The sequence below is a fragment of the Mycteria americana genome, chromosome 2, assembly GCF_035582795.1.
Source record: "Mycteria americana isolate JAX WOST 10 ecotype Jacksonville Zoo and Gardens chromosome 2, USCA_MyAme_1.0, whole genome shotgun sequence".
NCBI classification, from domain to species: Eukaryota; Metazoa; Chordata; class Aves; order Ciconiiformes; family Ciconiidae; genus Mycteria; species Mycteria americana.
This window is the reverse complement of record NC_134366.1, coordinates 30,583,093-30,605,355: the sequence shown is the minus strand read 5'-3', so window position 1 is coordinate 30,605,355 and position 22,263 is coordinate 30,583,093.

Below are 22,263 nucleotides of genomic sequence, written 5' to 3'. Positions count from 1 at the left end.
CAGATATGAGTGGGCCTGGTCTATCAAACATATGTGGTATGGAGACACCAATCCCGGTCGTCCCATTGATGAGGAAAATGTTGAAATCCCCTCTCCCCACGTGGGATGTGACATGGGAGAAGTGAACTTTTGGTGGTGAGCATTATATGGCAAAACAGACATAATTAGTTACAATAAAATAATGATATTTAGCAATCTATGATCCTATTTGCAAGACAAGCACTTTTTAATATACAGTGATAAGAAAATAAGGAGAACACTAAGAAGATGAGCTCTCCTCTTGGTATCTAACACAGAGAAATTAGAAACATATGCTTACAATGACATTCCAGGTATGTACACATAGAAGAATAAATGCCATATACCATGGGTTATATTTTTCTCGTATTTGCCCATGCCTCTTTCATCAATAACATCTGGTCTTATACAGTCACTTAATTTTAAGCATCGGAGTCCCTTTGTCACTGTTAGAATTAATCCTGGACTCATTAAGCATGTATACTTGATTATGTAGATATGCACTTAAGAATTGGCGTGAGGTGGCTGAATCTTAAAAGGTTAATTTGGGAAACAAAGCATTCACATCTGGTCTGATTGTGTCATAAATATATGCACCGTAAGAATGGATAGAGTACTGCCTGTACATCCCCATTTTAGTTTCTTGACTAATGAATGTTTCTATTATACTGTAAAGTTATCTGTGTTGGAGAGATCTGAATTCTTGCTGGGGTACTGGGAGATGTTAAGAAGATTCCTGTATTTGTAAGTTAGTCAAAGTGGAGGGGAGGTGTCAGGGCTGAACAGAGGGCAGTTATGATAGCTATGCCTGGCAAACTCAGTCGAGGGATTGAGACAATTTCTGTTACCATCAGCCAGGATGACAGTTTGGCTATTTCAGCTAAAAAGTCAGAATGATTTTTCCATCCAGGTCACTGTCCTCAGGAAGCTATTTTATTGAATTGACAAGTTTTCAACGTGTATTTTGGCAATTGCATCAGAGGTTTGGGATTATTTTATGAATTACCAGTTGAAGTCCTATAAATGGATAAATAAAAAACAACAGCTAAATAATGTTAATTCTCAGCTGCTCTATTTGAGGAAACTATTTATAATTCGGGAGCTACATAAAATCTTTAGATTGTTTGTTAATATGGCATTCAAACTCCTGTAATAATCTTTTACCACAAAACTTCTTGTGGTGATTCTAATTTTCTTGTACAGTCACTTGAGATCTCAGTTATTCTTAAAACAAATACATTAAGCAGCTTGGAAGATAAGAGGCATTATTGTCATGAGCAAGTCAAGTCATTAAATCAACATCAGGTTAGCAAGGAAGGTGTGATGTTTGTGATGACATTAAGGTGAGAAGGAAAGTAATGATAATCTGAATAGTGACTGCGTAAACAATTCATATTGTATACACTGTACTTAGGAAACCAATACAAATTTAATGTAATCAGTGACAAAAATGCAAACAAAAGCAAATAAGAAAAAAACTCAGATGTACTTCTACCGAAATAGAAAATGAATGCTGAAGCAGAGATTTGTGAACAGTAAGATTCTAGTGCCCTATTCAGTAAAGTTTAATATTATTTTATTTAAATAGAGCTCTCTAGAAAAACTCTAGCTATTTTATGTAGTAACTCTGTTGACAGATTTCTTCTTTACAAATTTCTACACAACAAGGAATTTGACAATTTTAAGGTGAAAGTGTGTAGATGAATGACTAGAAGAGTGGCCCCAGGAGACAGAATTTTTGAGTTTAATCTTTCTCTCTTACTGGTTTGCTCTTTTCTTGGGCAAATCATGATGGAATATAATTCAGAGCACCAAGGTTTTGAGTTTTTAAGCAGCACAGGCTATAAGATCCTATTGATTTTAGTGAGGATTGGGTGCTCGAATGGTTAGGGCCTGATGATATCTGGTAAAACACACTTGATTGGAAAAGGCAGGTTCTTAGAATATTGCTGGAAATATTAAGCATATGTTGATGTTTATGTGGAATGATCATCCTCCCTCTACCTCTATTCACCCAACCATAAAACATTTACACGGAGTCAGGACTCTTGAGTGGTGACTACAACGCTCAAATTGACTCATGTGCTCAGTCACTAGAGTACAGCGGTGATTTCAGCTGACTTCTAACATAACCTAGAAGAAAAAAATGGGAACTGAGAATTACACTGGTTTAAAACAGTTCAGAAGATACAATTGCTTGGGAATTTTCTAACAGTATTTCCCATTGTTTGAAATGTCGATTTATTGAAAGTGATTGTTTGGGAGTTTTTTTGGTATTTTTTTTGTATATTAACCTAACAGTTTCAAAGCAACTTTCACTTAGGAGGTATTCACGCCAAAATGTATTTTCTAGTCAAAACCGCAGATATGCTGAGCATAAATATTTAAATGCTATGATTAGATGTTGACAGCCTAAATTCTACTCCTCCTTTTGTTGTATTTGGAACAGGTAAAATTTGTAATTGGGTCTCCCACAGAATGAATGCTTGCCCTCATCATTTACATATACAGTCTGTTACTCCTATTGGAATTTTTCTTTTTTTGTACATAATAAATAGTATCGTTCGGGTCTCTGTTTTCACAGAATAGAATAACCACTGGGTTGAGATTCTCTTTCTCTTGAGTGTTTAATAGTATACATAAAGTAGATAAGTGACAAGATGTAAGGCATTCTGCAGAATAGTTGGGTTGTTGGCCAACTCATATTCAACTCTGCTCTAATGTGTAGGAAAAATTCTATTGTATCCCCAATTAATGCTTTAACAACTATCAAGGCAACATGATCTTGTTTCCTAAAACTGTTCATGAATTACAGTTCATCTGACAAAAATATAATTACCCAAAATACATCAGAAGCTAGGAGAAAGATTTAGCCCAAATGGTAAAATCATCATATTTACCTTTTTTTGTTTTGAAACTTACCAGTGAAGAGAGTACATTTTTCACTGCAACTGTGCTCAGTTTTTCTCACAACTGATTTAGGCTGTTGATCCTTTCTTAAAAGTCTTTCACTCTGATCACCTCTTTTCCATCTTTGACAGTTTGGAGGTCAAGAAAAAGAATCTCGAGGTGACCTACTGTATAGCAGTACACCTGTACAGGTGAAATTTCCACCAGTGTAATTAGTAACATCACTGCAATCTCCCAGCGCAGATCTTCTGTGCAGTTGTAATGTAGGACTTCAGTTGCTGATTTAATCTTAAGTGACATTGATATAACTATTCTATTGCAAATTCTCCTAATGCAGACATGCCTTAAATTTGTCAAATCAGTCAGCGGTTTCTGCAGGTTGAAAAGACATCCTTGGGAAATGATGGCTTGAAAAAGGAAAAGTAATCATTTGCCAAGCCTTAATGGCTATTCTGGTGGCCCAGATCAAGGTGACAAAACAAATGTTCTGAGAACAGGCCTTTAGCTAAAGTTGAAGGTAAAAGTAAATGTTCTGAAGCAATAATTTTGCAGTTAAGAGTCAGCTCATTCTATAGTCTTTCACGCTAAGATGGAGTGCCGGCTTTTTTTTTTTAAATAAAATCTGAATATTAGGTCCACACTATTCAGAGCTCAAGGACTTGTCATTTGAAGTAGATTTGATTGATCTGGCCAAAACAAATACACTTTTCTGACAAAGTGCTAATAAACCCCTTCTGGCAGTCACAGAGTGCTTCTTTCAAGATCTTACCGTTTGTTTTTTGAAGTGATGAAATTTATAGAGAACTGTTATAAGGTTCTAATTGAATTTCACAGGAGTAGCCCTGGTGTGACCCAAAACGGGGGGGGAAAAAAATCCTCAAAGCTAGTCTCTGTGGAACCAATGATTAAAAACACTAAATGGGAAAGAGAGGTCCAAGCTAGAAATAATCAACGTGAAACTTAATGAAGATTTTTGAGATAAGTTAAGGTTGATAATGTCTACAAGTTATAAGGCAGATGAAAAGATTCACAACAACAGAAAAGTGTTTATTAAAATACCTTTTAAGACAGCTTGGGAAATAACAAAAGCTGCCTTTAAGGTTTCCTATTAAAGTAAAGACTGGGTGGATTAGATAATTTTGCCACCTGCAGCTTTAACAGAACTTTTTGCTTAGTTCTTATTGCAAGGTTTAGTTGACTTTGAAGAACTTTAACAATCATTGTCATAAGGCTTTTTATGAAGTTGGTGACTAAAGAGCTACATAAATCCTATTTTCCATAACTTTAAACAGACCTGAAGTGAGGTAGCAAACTCTCCTGGTTGTGTCAGAGCAATTTATGAGTCTCAGACTAGCTTTCTGATCAAGCTAGATAAAGGTATGAAAGCTAGCTTTGACATTTCTTAGGCTATATGTAGACCTTTCCTAGTTTTTGGAGACGTATGATTTCAGTTCCTGGTCCATGAGATGGTCCTTGCTATATTGTAAGCCCATGCTGAGGTACGATCTGAACATAGGATAACTTTGTCCTCCCTCTTGCCTTTCTTGGGCACATGAAGAGTCAGCCCAACTGACTGTACTAGCTCAAAGAGTAGGTGAGAGACAGAAGTTCTTTGCCACATCTAGGAAAGATTTTAACTTTGTATTGGAACTGGAAAGCATTTGCAAATAAGACAAAGTCAGTGCTGAAATCTGGAATGGTTGTTAGTTACCAGAACAATGATGGTGTCTGGGAGTCACAGCCTCCAGTGAGGTGTCTACTATACCAGGTGTTGGTCAACGAGCAACCAGCCTAAGCTATGCATTTCCTTGTGACTGGTACAAAAGTCTTTAACTCCTCTGATGTAATTTCAATATGAAAAATGGTTTCTCCCCACCCTTCATTTTGGTTAACAAAGAGGACACAGTGGAAGGTATTTCTTTGTGCCTAGCACTAACTGAAATATGAGGTATTACAAAGAACTAGCTGCCTGCAAAGTTGCGTAACATGATTAACGCAGCCTGGGAAAACAGGTAAACAACAAGGTGAGAGGTTATGTGCATTGGTTGCCACTTTTTGCTAAGCTGACAGGAGGCGAGCTAGCTTTGAGGCTGAGTGGCAGAAACTAGAGTAGGTACAATACTCACCAATGTACTTAAACAGCTTCCAGGCATGAGCTGGCTTGTGTCCCATTAGTTCAGGGTATGGCTAAAGCTGGTACCACTGTGTGCCACTAAGTATGCCTAACAAAGTCCTTGCTTATTAGTTATCTCGTTATACACAGAATCACAGAATCGTATAGGTTGGAAAAGACCTTTAAGATCATCGAGTCCAACCGTAAACCTAACACTACCAAGACCACCACTATACCATGTCCCTAAGCACCTCATCCAAACGTCTTTTAAATACTTCCAGGGATGGCGACTCAACCACTTCCTGGGCAGCCTGTTCCAGTGCTTGATAAACCTTTCGGTGAAGTAAAATTTCCTAATATCTAATCTAAACCTCCCCTGGCACAACTTGAGGCCATTTCCTCTCATCCTATCACTTGTTACCTGGGAGAAGAGACTGACCCCCACCTCTCTACAACCTCCTTTCAGGTAATTGTAGAGAGCAATAAGGTCTCCCCTCAGCCTCCTTTTCTCCAGGCTAAACAACCCCAGTTCCCTCAGCTGCTCCTCATAAGACTTGTGCTCTAGACCCTTCACCAGCTTTGTTGCCATTCTCTGGACACGCTCCAGCACCTCAAGTTCTTTCTTGTAGTGAGGGGCCCAAAACTGAACACAGTATTCGAGGTGCAGCCTCACCAGTGCCGAGTACAGGGGGATGATCACTTCCCTACTCCTGCTGACCACACTCTTTTTGATACAAGCCAGGATGCCATTGGCTTTCTTGGCCACCTGGGCACACTGCTGGCTCATATTCAGGCGGCTGTCAACCAACGCCCCCAGGTCCTTCTCTGCTGGGCAGCTTTCCAGCCACTCTTCCCCAAGCCTGTAGCATTGCATAGGGTTGCTGTGGCCCAAGTGCAGGACCTTGTTGAACCCCATATAATTAACCTCGGCCCGTTGATCCAGCCTGTCCAGGTCCCTCTGTAGAGCCTTCCCCACCTCAAGCAGATCAACATGCCCGCTCAACTTGGTGTCATCTGCAAACTTACTGAGGGTGCACTCGATCCCTTTGTCCAGATCATTAGTAAAGATATTAAACAGAACTGGCCCCAACACAGAGCCCTGGGGAACACCACTTGTGACTGGCCACCAGCTGGAGTAAACTCCATTCACCACCACTCTTTGGGCCCAGCCGTCCAGCCAGTTCTTTACCCAGCGAAGAGTACACCCGTCCAAGCCATGAGCAGCCAGTTTCTCCAGGCGAAAGCTGTGGGAAACCGTGTCAAAGGCTTTACTGAAGTCTAGATAGACAACATCCACAGCCTTTCCCTCATCCACTAGGCGGGTCATCTTGTCATAGAAGGAGATCAGGTTGGTCAAGCAGGACCTGCCTTTCTTGAATCCATGCTGGCTGGGCTTGATCCCTTGGTTATCCTCTACATGCCGTGTGATAGCACTCAGGATGATCTGCTCCATCAGCTTCCCCGGCACCGAGGTCAGGCTGACAGGCCTGTAGTTCCCCGGGTCCTCCTTCCGGCCCTTCTTGAAGATGGGCATCACATTTGCTAATCTCCAGTCAACTGGGACCTCCCCAGTTAGCCAGGACTGCTGGTAGATGATGGAAAGGGGCTTGGTGACCACATCTGCAAATTCCTTCAGTACTCTTGGGTGGATCTCATCAGGCCCCATAGACTTGTGAGTGTCTAAGTGGTGCAGCAGGTCACTCACCATTTCCCCCTGGGTTATGGGGGCTCCATTCTGGTCCCCGTCCCTATCTTCCAACTCGGGGGGCTGGGTACCCAGGGAACAATTGGCCCTGCTATTAAAGACTGAGGCAAAGAAGGCATTAAGTACCTCAGCCTTTTCCTCATCCTTGGTCACTGTGTTCCGTCCCCCGTCTACTAGGGGCTGGAGATTCTCCTTAGCTCTCCTTTTGCTGCTAATGTATTTGAAGAAGTATTTTTTGTTGTCTTTTACAGCAGCAGCCAGATTGAGCTCTAGCTCAGCTTTGGCCCTTCTAATTTTCTCCCTGCACAGCCTCGCTACACCTTTGTAGTCCTCCTGAGTTGCCTGCCCCTTCTTCCAGAGGTCATAGGCTCTCCTCTTTTTCCTGAGTTCTAGCCAAAGCTCTCTATTCAGACAGGCTGGTCATCTTCCCCGCTGGCTCGTCTTTCGGTACCTGGGGACAGCCTTTAGGACTTCCTCCTTAAAGAATGTCCAGCCTTCCTGGACTCCTTTGCCCTTCAGGGCTGCCTCCCAGGGGACTCTGTCGACCAGTCTCCTAAACAGGCCAAAGTCTGCCCTCTGGAAGTCTAAGGCAGCAGTTTTGCTGACCCCACTCCTTACTTCTCCATGTATCAAAAACTCTACCATTTCGTGATCGCTCTGCCCAAGATGGCTTCCAACCATCACATGGCTCACAAGTCCTTCTCTGTTCGTGAACAAGAGGTCCAGTGGGGCACCTTCCCTAGTTGGCTCACTCACCAGCTGCGTCAGGAAGTTATCTGCCACACACTCCAGGAACCTCCTGGACTGTTTCCTCTCTGCTGTATCGTATTTCCAGCTGACATCCGGTAGGTTGAAGTCCCCCACAAGAACAAGGGCTAGCGATCGTGAGGCTTCTCCCAGCTGCGAATAGCTTGTCTGTCTCCTCATCCTGGTTGGGTGGTCTGTAACAGACTCCTACCACAATATCTGCCTTGTTGGCCTTCCCCCTGATTCTTACCCATAGACATTCAACCCTTTTGTCACCATCATCAAGCTCTAAACTATCCAGACACTCCCTAACGTATAGGGCTACCCCACCACCTCTCCTGCCTCGCCTATCCCTCCTGAAGGGTTTATAGCCATCCATCGCTGCACTCCAGTTGTGCGAGTCATCCCACCATGTTTCCATGATGGCAACCATATCATTACATCAGCTGTGTAAGACAATTATCAGCATAACCTTTCTATCAGCCTCTGGTCAACTGCACATTTTTGGTGCAGTCTTTGCAACTGTCATTCAGTCCTTGACTTAAGGGTTCAGCAGCTGCACTACTCTGTTTTTAAGTCTGCCTCTTAAATTAGCTGGAAATTCATACTGGTGTAGAGATGGTGCCTGACTTTCTGAACTACAAAGAGAGACATAAGTTCTTTTAAGTCTGCAGGTTTTGCCTGGTGGTTTCTGAGAGTAGACTGAGGAATTTGGTTTTCATCTGCAACATCCTTGCTTTTCTTGGGCCATAAAATAGGGCTTGCTGATTTGAAAAACTGATTTTGGATTTTGTTCTCAAGATTGGCAAAGGAAATAGCTTATGTATGCTGACCTTTATGGCAGCCTGTGAAGCCTCTGCATTTGAGCTGATGCCTGAGAAAAGCTAAGGTGAAGAGATGGCACAGGAATGGATTTTTCACTCTGGGAAAATAAGCTTTGTCTGTGAGAAAGTGGAAAATGTATGTTTTTGAGCAGAGAATGCCTGTTCATTTGCTTTTTGTGCTTCTGTTAGGCTTCAGTCTAATTACTTTGTCAAGGGCAGCTAGACCCTAGGACCTTCATCCTAATGTTTGATAGGCTGACTTAAATAAAACAAATAACGACACCATTTTGTTAATGCTGTATTCTCCAGTATTCTCTCAAGCTTTGTCATGTCTCAAAGTTTTCTACTTCAGCAGCCACAGAGTATCACCACTTATCATCTCAATTTGCATCACGGCTACTGAAGCCAGGCGACTGGGGGAGGCTAGAGGGGTAAGCTTGCTTTACTTTCAGCATCCCTCACCTTCATTTTACTACTTTATGTAGCTCTCCTCCACTCTTTCCCTGACAGTGCAGCATCAGTGAAGCTAAATATCTGACTGGGTAAACATTACTGGCGATTTAAAAATTTAACTATTTCGCTATATTTTGCGGCAGTTTTATGGAAATGCTATAGTTTTTTGAAGTCAAATGTAGTATGCTATTTGTGTGTATGTTTTAGCAGATGGCAATATAAATCACAATCCAGTGCTGCTGAACTGAGATGCATAAATAGTGTGGGAATAGCTGTGCTTCCATTACTGACACTGTAGAGCTAAAAGCCTTCTTTAGCAATTTAGTTTTCTTATAAACCAAGAAAGTAAATCTGATTTGAATTAATTAATGAAAGACTAAATGAATTTAAATACTTTTTGACATTAAGGAAGTATGCTAATTGATGGCTAATTTTCTCTTTATATCTCGTTTCATGTCAGTTAAATACCCACATTTCATTGCTAATAATATATTAATTTTATATGTATTGTTGATGCAATTTTGAGGATATTATGATAGCAACTGAATTTTCGTGTGAATGGATTAAATCATAAAAAGGGTCCTTGTAGCAGTCAATTGATTCTTACTGTACAATAAATGCCTGTTAACTGAAGTGCAAATTAAATACTTATTTGCAACACATAATACAAAGCATTAAGTATAAAAAAAAGGGCTACATTATAGACTCACAATGTGGAACGAAAAATAGGCAGCTTCAGAGCATGTTAAATTTCCTTAGCAACCTGCTAAAATATGACATGGGAGACAGTTTACACTTGAGCAATTATCTGATAAGAACCAGTGCTCACAGTGAACCTATTGCAGTATGTGTACACAGATAGGGTATATATACTTGAGCACGTGTACAGACCCACAGAAAGGCACAGTATATGTCTGATTCTATATGTACATAATAAAAGAAAAGTTCATAATATGTATGAAAATTCAGTAGGCACGTAAAAAATAAAGATGGCAGATACTAGAGGATTTGAATAAAGAATGTTTAAGTCTACTTTTACGCTGATGGACTTTTCCTGTAAAGTCAATGGAAGTAATGGAAGAAATGCAGCTGAAGTAATAGTGGTGAATTAAGTCAAAGCATTATTGATGATTGGGATTTATTGCTTCCCACTCATTTGATGCAAATTAAATGCATAAAATAAACAGACTTTTATATATTATCATTGATTCAGCTTGTTTTTTCTGTCTTTTCAGACTCAAAGAATATTTTCTGTTCCTTTGGCAAATTGGGAGAAAGGGTGTATGCCTTCCTTTTGAAATGTGTTGAAAATGAAGTGAAAAGCGTATCTGCAGCGATTATTTGTCAGGTAGTAAGAGACTATACAGATGAGGGAGTTGAATGAAAACTCTTCTATGTCCCCCTAGATTACATGAGCTGCCATTTAAGGAAAGTTTCCAAAGTAGAAATCTTTGATTATCCAGCTTTTTGAGCCAGGCCAAGTTCTCAGCTGGTATAAATCAGCATAGCCTCTCTGAAACACAGTGCAGTGTTGACTTTCATCAGCTGCAGATCTGGACCTGCAAGATCCATGGGTTTCTGCTTTATATTTTTGTTGTTGTTGTTGTTGTTCCAGCTGTTAAATTAAGGGCAAAAATGCATCTTTTGTTGCTCTGTTTGTCTGTCTGATTCTTTGTCTCCAAATAAATGAAAATAAGATCTTGTAACAGAAAGTAGGTAGTCATAACTAGAGGTGGTGCTACCCACTTTGCTGCTACAATATTCAATATACTTCATTGAAAAGGTGGAAATGATACCCACTGATTATTTGTTAAAAAATAATCAGAGGAATTCTGAATGGGTGATTATATTTAGGAAGAGATAACAGCTTTTTATAAAAAATTAGAGCAGCCGTTAGGTGATCTGATTATGTTAGCTGCCAAAAACCCACAGGGAAGTCCTTTCACTCCATCTGTGCAGCCAGAAAGATGAGAATTGGCATGGGAGCTGTTACTCTGGCTCAACATCCCTTTATACTGAGACAAACCTCTTGTGATTACTCATGAAGGTTTGAGAATAGGCTGGATGGGAAACTGTTTTCTCTTCCCAGTTATAATTTAAAGATATAGAGAAATGTTGTCACAGTTGGATGGGAATTTTAAAACCTGGAAATATCAAACTGGAATAAAATTGTAGCAGTCTGCTAAGCGAAGCTAAAGCAATGGCCCTAATTTATTTCTGTGTGAGTATAAACATATTAATCTACAACTGACAGTAGTGGTAGGCATTAATGACCAACACTATTCTCTTCCAAATTACATATTCCATTTTCATTAAATGTCCAAAAGCTTATAAAAGCAAAGTCAGATGAAGAAATCTTTTATTATCATTGTTAAATTCAAGATTTCCTCTATCTCCATTTAGTACTAAGATGTAGGAGGACGTGAGTTTGAAACAGGCAGGATGCAGGCCAACGAGGAGGGCTCTATTGCCATGTCTTTAGAAGTTCCTGGGTACTCCAGGTACTTGAGATGAGGAATACCCCATTTTGTATTGAGGAAAATCTAGATATTTTGTGTTTATTAAGGCCTGACACAATACAGAAAAGCTGGGGGGGGGCTATTATAATATATTGAGAATAATAATTATTTTGCTTTCCAGAAAGAAAAGAAAAAATAAGCAGAAAATACTGCTTTAAAACATAAAACTTGCTTGTTGTATTAACAGCTCTCTAATGCATGATGATTGTTTGAAATATCTCTATTCTGTCTTTGGAATGCATCAAGGAATTTGCCTTGACTTTATCTTCAGACACAGACAAATAGACTATCTGCAGGTTGAACCTGATCTCACAGATTGCATATGTCCTACCTACTGTTGTGGTTTAGCCCCAGTCAGCAACCAAGCACCATGCAGCTGCTCTCTCACCTTCCCCCTTCCCAGTGGGATGAGGGAGAGAATCTGAAAAGCACAAGTAAGAAAACTCGTGGGCTGAGATAAGAACAGTTTAATAATTGAAATAAAATAAAAAAAATAATAATAACAACAACAACTACTTGTAATGAAAAGGAAAATAACGAGAGGGGGAGAGAGCGGAACAAAACCCAGGGAAAAACAAAAAAACCAAGTGATGCAACTGCTCACCGCCCACCGACTGATGCCCAGCCCGTCCCCGAGCAGCAATTGCTGCCCCCTGGCCAGCTCCCCCCAGTTTCTATACTGAGCCTGACGCCATATGGTATGGAATAGCCCTTTGGCCAGTTGGGGTCAGCTGTCCTGGCTGTGGCCCCTCCCAGCTTCTTGTGCACCGGGCAGAACATGGGAAGCTGAAAAGTCCTTGACTAGTGAAAACATTACTTAACAACAACTAAAACATCAGCGTGTTATCAACATTATTCTCATACTAAATCCAAACCACAGCACTATACTTGCTACTAGGAAGAAAATGAACTCTATCCCAGCTGAAACCAGGACACTAAAATCCTGACCTAAATAAAGTTGTCATTTTATTTTCTAGGAAAATTTTCAGAAAAAATAACATTTACTCTTCCTGTTTTAGGCATATGCGTTAGCATCAACCTTTGGAATTCTTTAATTCAATGCCATGCACTATTTTCTGGGTGAATGCTGCAATAATTATGTCTTTATGTACATTTGCATAAACATCCTTTCACTTTGTAAAAAAGTTATCTGGAAGGAAGAGAATATGACAATATTTTGCCATTTCTGATTCAGGAAAAATAAAATGAACCATTTTCATTCTAAGGGTATAAAAAGAAAGTGCAGTTTGGGTATCAGTTGTGGTTTAACAGCAGCTAATCTCACCCATGAGGTTATGAGCTTCTGCGTGATCCTATTTAAATCACTTTTGATACCACAGTAGGCCTTATGAAGCATACGTTGTGTCTAGCGTTGCCAGTGAGAATTATTCACAGCTATCAAATACATGCTAAAACAATATAGCTCTGTTCAGGCAGGTATATTTTCTTATTTCTGAGAAAAATTTATCATGTTTCAACAGTGCAAAGACCTAAGACCAGAAATGTGCTGATTTGTAAAGGCTGAATGTTGTAATCCTTGCTCATGGGAGTAATCCATACTCAAATGCTTCAACAGCTTCACTCGGAGTACAATTACCGGAGTTAAATCAAGAGATTCAGTACTTCAATAAACTAATAAGTAACTGAAACATATTCAAGCAATGATGGCTGTAAAGTTTGAAGTACATTTTGTTCACAGTTGAAATTTTCAGAGACTGAAAAAACAGAATTTAGAAACCTACTGTTAGTTCTATTTGTAAAAAACACCCATTGCAAGAGGACTTATGCAGCTAGGTAAAATATGGTGCTACATGTCCTGATCTTGCCTTGCATAACTAATAAATGCAACAAGTGCATACGAATGCTGTGCATCTGATCTCAGCTTTTAAAAAAATAAAAATATTTTATTTTAAAATCTAAAATTAAATTTTAAATCTAAATTAATTAATTTAAATCTAAAACTAAATTTTAAATCTAAGTTACCTCCATCCCTGGAGGTATTTAAAAGATGTTTGGATGAGGTGCTTAGGGACATGGTGTAGTGGTGGACTTGATAGTGTTAGGTTTACGGTTGGACTTGATGACCATAAAGGTCTTTTCCAAGCTATACGATTCTGTGATTCTGTGAAAAAGCAAGCTATTTCAATTTGAGAGTGCTGATCATGTCAGAAGGCATTATTCCAATCATTGTAAAGATAGGAAGCTGTTAGAATCGTAACTTCTCATGAATGTTTTTATTTCATGAGCATCTCCTACCAACAAACCCCACAAACCTATGAGGTTTTGGCCAGTCCTCTTTCAGCTACCTATGAGTTTATATTGCCCTGGAGGAAAAAGGAAACATGATGTAAATCAACGCAGTTCAGAAATTTGCTGCTTCTAAATGTCATCTCTATACTAACATATCAGTCAGTCATAGTGAGAAGTTTAAATGAATTTGAATAAGTGCTTAAGATATTGGGCAAAAGAGAAGACAAGCTGTCCAGCTTGGCTATTGAAACTGCAAAGCAATATGACCTTGACCACACTGTCAAAATATGACTTCATTGAATCTCATCCTCTAGCTAGGTCTTGTTTCACCAAGAGAGATGATGGATAATTTTTCAACTCCCATATTTCTGGAACATTTGCTTCTCTGACAACTATAGAAAATGAATGTATTGCCTAAAAATCCCTGTGCTCAGAAGCAGTCACATCTCATTTCACTCTTCTTTCCTCTTTTTCATTTATAGATGTAGACAAACATTTCTTTCTCTTGTGTTTTTTTGTTTTTTTGTTTTTTTTTTTTTTGGTTCAGGATGCTTACTTTCCTATTTTAGGAATTTAGGGAGTGTTTGTGTTACCTTGTGTTAGGAAAATGCTTGATTTTATTTTTTCTATGCAGAAAAAAAGAAATCATTCTCTTTCTCACTTCATATCCCACTTCCCCATCAAACATTTTCAGAGAAACTTGAAAAATCATTGGTATTTAAACTTTGCCTTTTATCTATCACGTAGGCAGACATTTTGCAATGTATTTGCCTTTATATTACTAAAAGAAAACTAAAATGTATTACCATGTTTGGTTTGTTATAGCTAATAACACAGTGAATTTTTATGAATGCCATATAGGAAACAGAAATTAAGAATGCCAAGCTCGACATTTAAGAGCTTAGAAATAACAGATTTAAGGTAACTTTAACAGGTGCAGCTATTTAATATAGTTTTTAGTTATGAGATTTTACAGGTTTTGTCCCCAAAAGTCCCCTGATTTATTCAGTATATAGGCTAATTCTCACCCATGGGGAGGGACTGTTATTACCCTTTATAATCCCTTGCAACTGTAGTATTGCATGCAGCCTTTAGATGCATTGGTTCAGAACAGCTCCTAAGTCTATGGTATGTACTTACAAGCAATCAAAAACTCTTTTATACCTTGTAAAGAAACTCCAGGCTCAGTTTGATTGGGAGACTACAGCAGCAGCTTTCAGAACTACATTGAACTGCTTGTGCATACGGCAAGATGCTTGTGTCTCACGTTACATTCCCCCTGCTCTGTGCTATTTATTCTCTGACTCTGTATATAATACATCTGCAGACCCCAATGCTATCTCCCTCCACCATGTTACTTCATACCCTCCTACTTTTCTCAGCCCAGTTTCCATTCCCCACCTTACGGTTTTTCCCCTTTACCCTGCCCCAACTAGACCCTCTGCATCCTTCAGTATGTAGGAGAACTGAGGCTCACTGAAAGTGTAGCTATTGTTTTTCTTCTGCATTGTCAACACTCAGTGTGAGGTTTCTAGCCTTTTTTATTACATAGCAGATCAGCACTGAACATAGAATTAACTTCTTCATAGGCACTTTTGTGATGCTTACTAACATAACCCAGGATTGCTGCACAAATAGCAATGGATTTATTTTCATACCCCCTCCCAAGAAAAGGAAATGGCATTGTGCAGAATAATTACTGATGCCAAAATTGAGATGGCTGGGCCTATTTTTTTCATAATACAGCTCAATAATGTGTCTACAGCAGGTCTTAGGAAGGGGGGGCAGGAGTGGGGGAAGAGGTGAGCTGAATAAGGATGTTGGACTCGAAACAGACATCTCACAGGAAGTGGTACCAAGGTGGTATAAGAGGGCTCAGAGCTGAATGTCTCCTGCAAGCTACCCTTCAAGTTACCTTGCAATGCAGCATTTTTGATGCTAACGATATATGTTGACTATACTTACAGTTGCAAATGCTTAGTACTTCTGTTCCTATGTGTTCTCTACACAGAGATTCTTATCTTTGGGGGAGGGTAAAGAGGATACCATCTGCCTCCTATAACTTTTGGAAAGGGAAGATGTATTGCATGATTAATGTCTATGCTGACTAATGTTCAAAGACATGATACATCTAGTAAATATCATAATATTGTAATAATAATAATTTAGAGACTACAAATGCTTAATATGAAAGAGTGGTCTGGGAGAGATTGCAGGAAGGAAATTCTGAATCTATTTTATTCCCTTAAAATATTTCATGATAGAACTGTTTGACTATTCTATTATGTTAAATTCCTTTCCTTCTAGTAAGAGATTAAAGTAAAGACAAATATCAGCAGAGGTTTTTATTTTAGTCATTCAGTCTACCTATAACAACTGACAAATTGTTAAACACTGAAGCCAAAGACATTCCTTTGCTGAGGTCATACTGATGTTAAAAAAAAAATACAAGACTAGAAATATGTTCTGAATCATCTTTACATATACATATGCATAGGTATACTTACTCATACACAAATATATATACATATATTCAAATGTTGTGTTACGATCTTCACTAGATTTGTGTACAATCACAATAAAGAACAAGAGCAGACTAGTTGTGTAGCTGTACACAATACCTTGAGTGAACTATTGCACCCGTGGCCTAGTTTGGAGTCAGGACTGCCATTTAATTTTGGTATTTCTAAACATAATTCATGTCAGGCCTATGCGTAGTGTATAAATGAACTGTGAAGGCAAACATTGTTAGTATGGAAATCTTGTTGTCTGGGATATTAGCCTGGGATGGTCTAATATGTAGGCCATTAAAGAACACACACACAGTTTTCTAATACTGTTTCCCTTCCTTTCTAACTTTTTGCACTTTGTTTGGGACTACTTTTTCACTTGGGTAGTGCCCTCTAGGGTTCTAAGGGATAAGGTAACATAGATATGCAAGTAAAACATGCAAGTTAACAATAAAGTAATAAACACCAGTCTGAGATGTATCTGGAAGCCTCAAAAAAGTGGTTGTAAACAGGCATTTTGTTCCTTGACTTATCAAACTCAAAATGTTGTGATACAATAGGAGCAAGAAGTGCCATAAAATGATAAATTGATAGAAATAATATATTTGGTGATAGTAATCTCGCATTTTTTTGTGTTCTTTTAGTGCTTTTATCTTAGGTAGGTTTCTGTTGCTGAGCTTGCTGTCAACATCTGCTTCCATCTAATGAAAAAGGTATTGCTTGATGTAAAATTCTGACACATTTGTGTTCAGAGTATAAATTCACTTTGATTTACTTTTAATTGTGAGACAGTGATAAATTACTGTGCAATTATCACATTTAAAATGGCAAGCAGAAGCAATGACAAGTCTTTTTAGATTTTTCTTTCCACTTCTACTAATAACTGAACATGCAATGGTTCAAAAATGCTGCTTCATTTTGTCACTGTCACAACACTATTTGTACATCTGCTCTCTTTCTAGTTTCTGAATAGCTTCCTCATTCTTTTGCTGCTGAACTGGAATTTTTTAGTTCTTTCATTTTTGGTCTTTGTCTGCATATAAGAAAACTGATCTGAACTACCGCAACCAGATTAAGCCCTTCTGCAGACTCATTCAGAAAGAATAGCACTGTTTAACTTGTTGCTAAGTGAAATAATTTAGAATTTCTAACTTTAGTTACTATAGCTGTGCTGAGTGTCCCCACATTTACAAGCTCTTAGACTGGGTCTCGAGATGAATTATGTTGCATTTTACTATATAAAATAGCTACACTGCTCAAACCATCTGGCCCAAGATCTGTGCGTAACTGGACAAAAGAGATGCCTAAAAAAGCTTGAATGTAAAACTTTCGGCTTCTACAACTTCCTGGGGTGAGGATGTCTACAACCTAACAGAGCTGAGTGAAGACTTTTTTCTTTTTGTTCCATCCTAAGCTCCTGCTGCCTTTTTCCTGCTTACACGTAATTGAGAACTGTACTTAGGAATTTTAAAAAAAGATGAAAATCTAGGTAAAAATATGCCTGAACAGGACATGTTTAACACATACTAAAAGATCAGCATGTTCATGAAATGTTTTTCTAGGCTCTTTTAAAACATGTCTGTTAGCTGAGGCCATAGTGGGCATGCTTCCCTCTTTCCTCCTTTAAATAAAATGACTAGTCCTTAAAGCACTTGTTCAGAAATTAGGAAAAAGAGTCCAGAACCTACCCTAGGAGATAATCAGGGTATCTCTGGAGTGAGACATTAGTTAATCTTTATCCCTTTTGCTGAAGTGATACAGATGTGTAGCACACCGTTAACGGTGGAGAGGAAGAGGATTGTGATTCTGTAGTCTGGGGACTCATCTGGGAAGAAGAACCCTGACTTCCGGTTGCAAGACTTTTCATCCACACTATCTAATGACTGTTACTGGAAAATATGTAAACAGAACTGAGTGTTTTAAATAACAAGAAAACTAGGCATAAGTCTGTTTTATTTAAAGACACAACATTCTCTCAGATTTAAGTTCTTCAGATTTAGACTTAACTGTTTTCCCAAGCAATTGGCCACAGGTCAATTGAGAACTGGGCTCCTTTAAAAAGGGGCACAGTACTTTCAGCTTATCTTGGGAACATCTTTTCTTGATCTGCCATTCCTTAACAACACTGAAGTTTTCTGCCAGACAATTCTTATCTTGGTTTATGTCTAGAAAGCTTTATTAAATGTACAATTATCACAACCTTGTTAAGTAAATTATAGGAGTATACATAAAGGTACAGTATTTAGAGCACATTTATAAGTCCTGGTGCAAATCCAGCATGCTTCTCTAGAACAGAAACAAAGGGCCAAACCCATCATTAACAGCTCCCTGCCAAGTCATGGGAACTCTTGCTCTTCCAGGTGCTAAGGGCTTGTTTCAAGCACTAAATGCTCTGAATAGAAAAGTTGTGAAGTCATGGGAAAGAGTCCCATTAACGGCAATCAACTTTTGTTGCAGATCTTGAAAATCCATTGGTGGGAAAAGTCACCTGTACTTGGAAAGTATCCAGCACTTCTAGGATTAAGCCTGTAGTATAACCAATAGAACATGAAACAGTAGGCACTAGTAGACACAGTCAAGTCCACGTATGTTATTGGAAAACATTTCCAGCACTTACTGCCTCACACAAACTTTACTTCTGTTATTGCAGTTCTGACACCCACAGAGAATGAGAAACACCTGCTCATGTTGATAATCTAAGCATAAATAAGAAAAGATTGCTGTGCCTATGGGAGATGGGATAAACTTTCCTGAACAGTTTCCCTCTCCCACAGGAAGTGTCATAAATTCTCTAATATAGTCTAAAGAAATCACCAGCCTCTAAGTTTCATATTCAAGGTTACGCCTCATTTACTCAGCAATGTGGAAGGCTGTCAAATTATTTTTATGCTGATTGCACTCAGTCTGTATTATAAGACTTTTACGTTAAGAATCTCTCTTTAAATGTTTGAAGGAACTGAAGTGATGTTAAAATATATGGATATATATTTTAATAAAAGAATTCATGATTTGTGTAAGAATTTCAAGACATGCTGGACGCTTCTTTAAAAAACTTGCATTTAAATGCTCAGGGAACATAAGCTGCTGTTTGTATCAATTAACAGCTCTGTGAAACAGTTGATTAACCAAGACTTTTTCCACTGGTCAAAGAGAAAAGAATATTACAAATCTGTGTTACTATTAGCAAGTAACTGTTGAAATGTCTACATTTTTTGAATCAAACCTAAATGCTCTTTAATGAAATGATTTAATTATTTTTTTAATTGAGGATATACAGATAAATAATTAATTTAAACATCTGCAACCATTTCCTGCCTAGCAAAAGCCTAGGATTATTTTTTCTCTCACTTTTATTATGTCTGTAAAGATTTTAGTGAAGTCAATGGAGTTACACTAGTATAAAATCAGTCTGAGAATAATGTCAGGCCTCTAGATCAGAAGAAATTTTAATCCATTTCAAGCACTAGTTCTGGTTTTCTGAATGGTTAGGGTCAGTTATAAGGATTTAATTCATATCCTGTACAATTCTGAACAAATAACCTTATTAAATCAGTGACTAAACAGAGAAAGACCATTAATTTACTTCCATTATAGCGCCTGAAAAGTAAGGCTTCAGACATCTCAGAAGTGACAAGAAAATCTTAAGAAAGAATAACAACTGGATGAAGCATAGTAATTTTATAATGTGCTCTGGCTGTTATCACCGAAGCATCTGTTTTGGAAGGTGAAATATAGAGATGTTACTATGAACTTGCTATGAGTGAATATTTTTAATGAGAAAATGCATGAAAATTAAAGGCAGTACGTGTTTGGGAAGAAACCAACAACTCAAAACAGAAATTAAAAAGAGCAAATGAGGAATGCTTAGAGATGAGTTCTTGGGTATTTTATGAATCTGAAAACAGCATGAGTGATTAAGTGTGGAAACTGAACCTTACCACTACAGTGAGTGGGATATATCTCTTCTAAATTACATGTCTGAAAGTCAGAAGTCTAGCACTGAACTGCTTGCCCTAGGCTCCCTTTATAGTCAACAGAGAAATCTAGGCATCTCTGGAGGGTGATTCATCTCTGACTAAAATAGGCATCTGAGATAGGTCAAATGAATTGCCCTCTAGAGGTGCCTATTTCTCTCCAGTTCAGACTTAGATGTCTAACTTTTAAATGTCTAAAGCTAGGTGAGATAAATCCCACTTCAAATCATCTTGATCTTACATTGTTCCTCCATTGAACAGTTGAACAGGCATTAGTAACAGAAAATCCCTAAGGCATGTCACAATGTAGATACTCAATGCTGACCAAGAAATGAAGAATAATGCAGTCGATTGACTCTGCAATTAATTTTTTTAGCCAATGTTTTTAGTGTAGAACTTGTCCAAGTCTCTGTGACTTGTAAACTCTTACATATTACTCACAAGAGGGCATCTGGATGAAATGTGCCCATCTTGATGCCCATTAAAGTGGTGTGGGGTCCTGGGTTAGTGCTAAATAGGCTGTGCTCCTCTTGCTTGATATTTGAGATTTGGCTACATTGCTGTGTGCAGTATTATGCCAGTAACTAAATCAGACAAATTCAGTCAGGATTTCCTTCTTTAAATATTTCTAATTCTTCATTTTATATCCAGAGGGGCTGTAAAAATCATACTTCCAGGTTGTTCCCTTGTAATTTTTGCCTCCTTTTCTGGAAAAGGGAAAGAAGGATCTTGTAGGTAAAGTGTTAGACTGCAACCCAGTTGAGGGCTTAATCTTCTCTTTCATTATAGTCAGAGGGCGAGACTTATGACTTGTTTGTTCCTTCCTCTGGCCTCTGTATCTACTCAAAAAGTAAGTTCTGTAGTACAGACTGTCTAGTAAAAGGTACATGCACAACACTGGAGTCATGAGTTTGGGAAGAGCCTTTATTGCACAAACTATATTTCATGGTAGTTAAGATTACACTTGTAGGACATAACAAATATCCTTTACCCATAAAACTAGCCCTTCACTGATTCTTTTGTTACTTTTATAACTTCATGTGATTTTTTTTTTCCTAGCATACAGATTGGCATGGAATTTCCTTCCATTATTCACTATTTTACTTGTGGTTAATCCAAAACAAAACCATCCCTTTTCCTTTATTGTCCTACAGCATAGAACCAAAGCTCTTCATGAAACTGTAATACGTAACACAGTTGTCCTTGGAACGCCTTATCTGCCTAATATGATAAACACACAGATTGCTTTCTGTTGGTTTTCCAACATCCTGATGATTCTTTTTCATGACCACAACATGTCTTATTTTAACCCAAAGTCAAAATAAAAAAGAGAGTTTTAAAAGTTATTATCTTTTGCAATGTTTCTTAGAAATGATAGTATATTTATTTAGGTCTTCTGGGAAACTCAGTATAATGGATGAAATGACAAAATTAATTAAAAAAAAAATTTGGTAGAATACTTCCATAGAAGACAAATATGTTTTTAGTGTTTTTTAGTAACCTATTCAGGATTTTATTTAGAAATGGATAAGCACACTGTATCTTGAATGTGCATATCAAAAGAAATATCATTAAATTGTATACATAAATTAATTAAAGAGTTGGGAAATTGAATTTAGCAATGGATCACTGGCTCTAAACTACAGCATTCTACCTTGGGCTAAATTAAAAAGTAACCACTTGGTGTTTTGACATCTCATTAGCAAAACTGCCTTTACCACACACTAGTCTATTTGAATGATAGAAAAGAGTGAATGCTAAATGTGTGTGTAAAGGAATTGCTGGAAATAGAATAGACCTAATCTGGAAGGAAAATATAACTGGAAATGATGGCTGGATTTGTAATTATTGGAATAAAAAATAAAGAAAAACTTGGGTTTTCATATTCTTTCTGAGAAATGCTGATGGGTCATTTATTCAGGGAATGAATATATTATTGGCAGTTCTCAATATTGCAATGCGGAAAAAGAAATGGAAGAAGAAGGAAAATTAGAATGAAGAAGAAAATGTAGGTGCTTTATTCAGTTTGCTTCTTTGTGCCATTAGACAAAAAAGCATTAGAGAGAAAGAATAAAATCTATTGTTATTTGCTGTCTTATTTGTTCAATATGTGCCAGGCACACATTCAGATCCTGTTTGCCTTGTGGGAAATCCACATGACCAAGGTGCACAGAGAGGGAGTTTGAAAGGAATTGCATACCCGATACGAAAAAAATAAGTGCATGAGAGCAGTACAATAA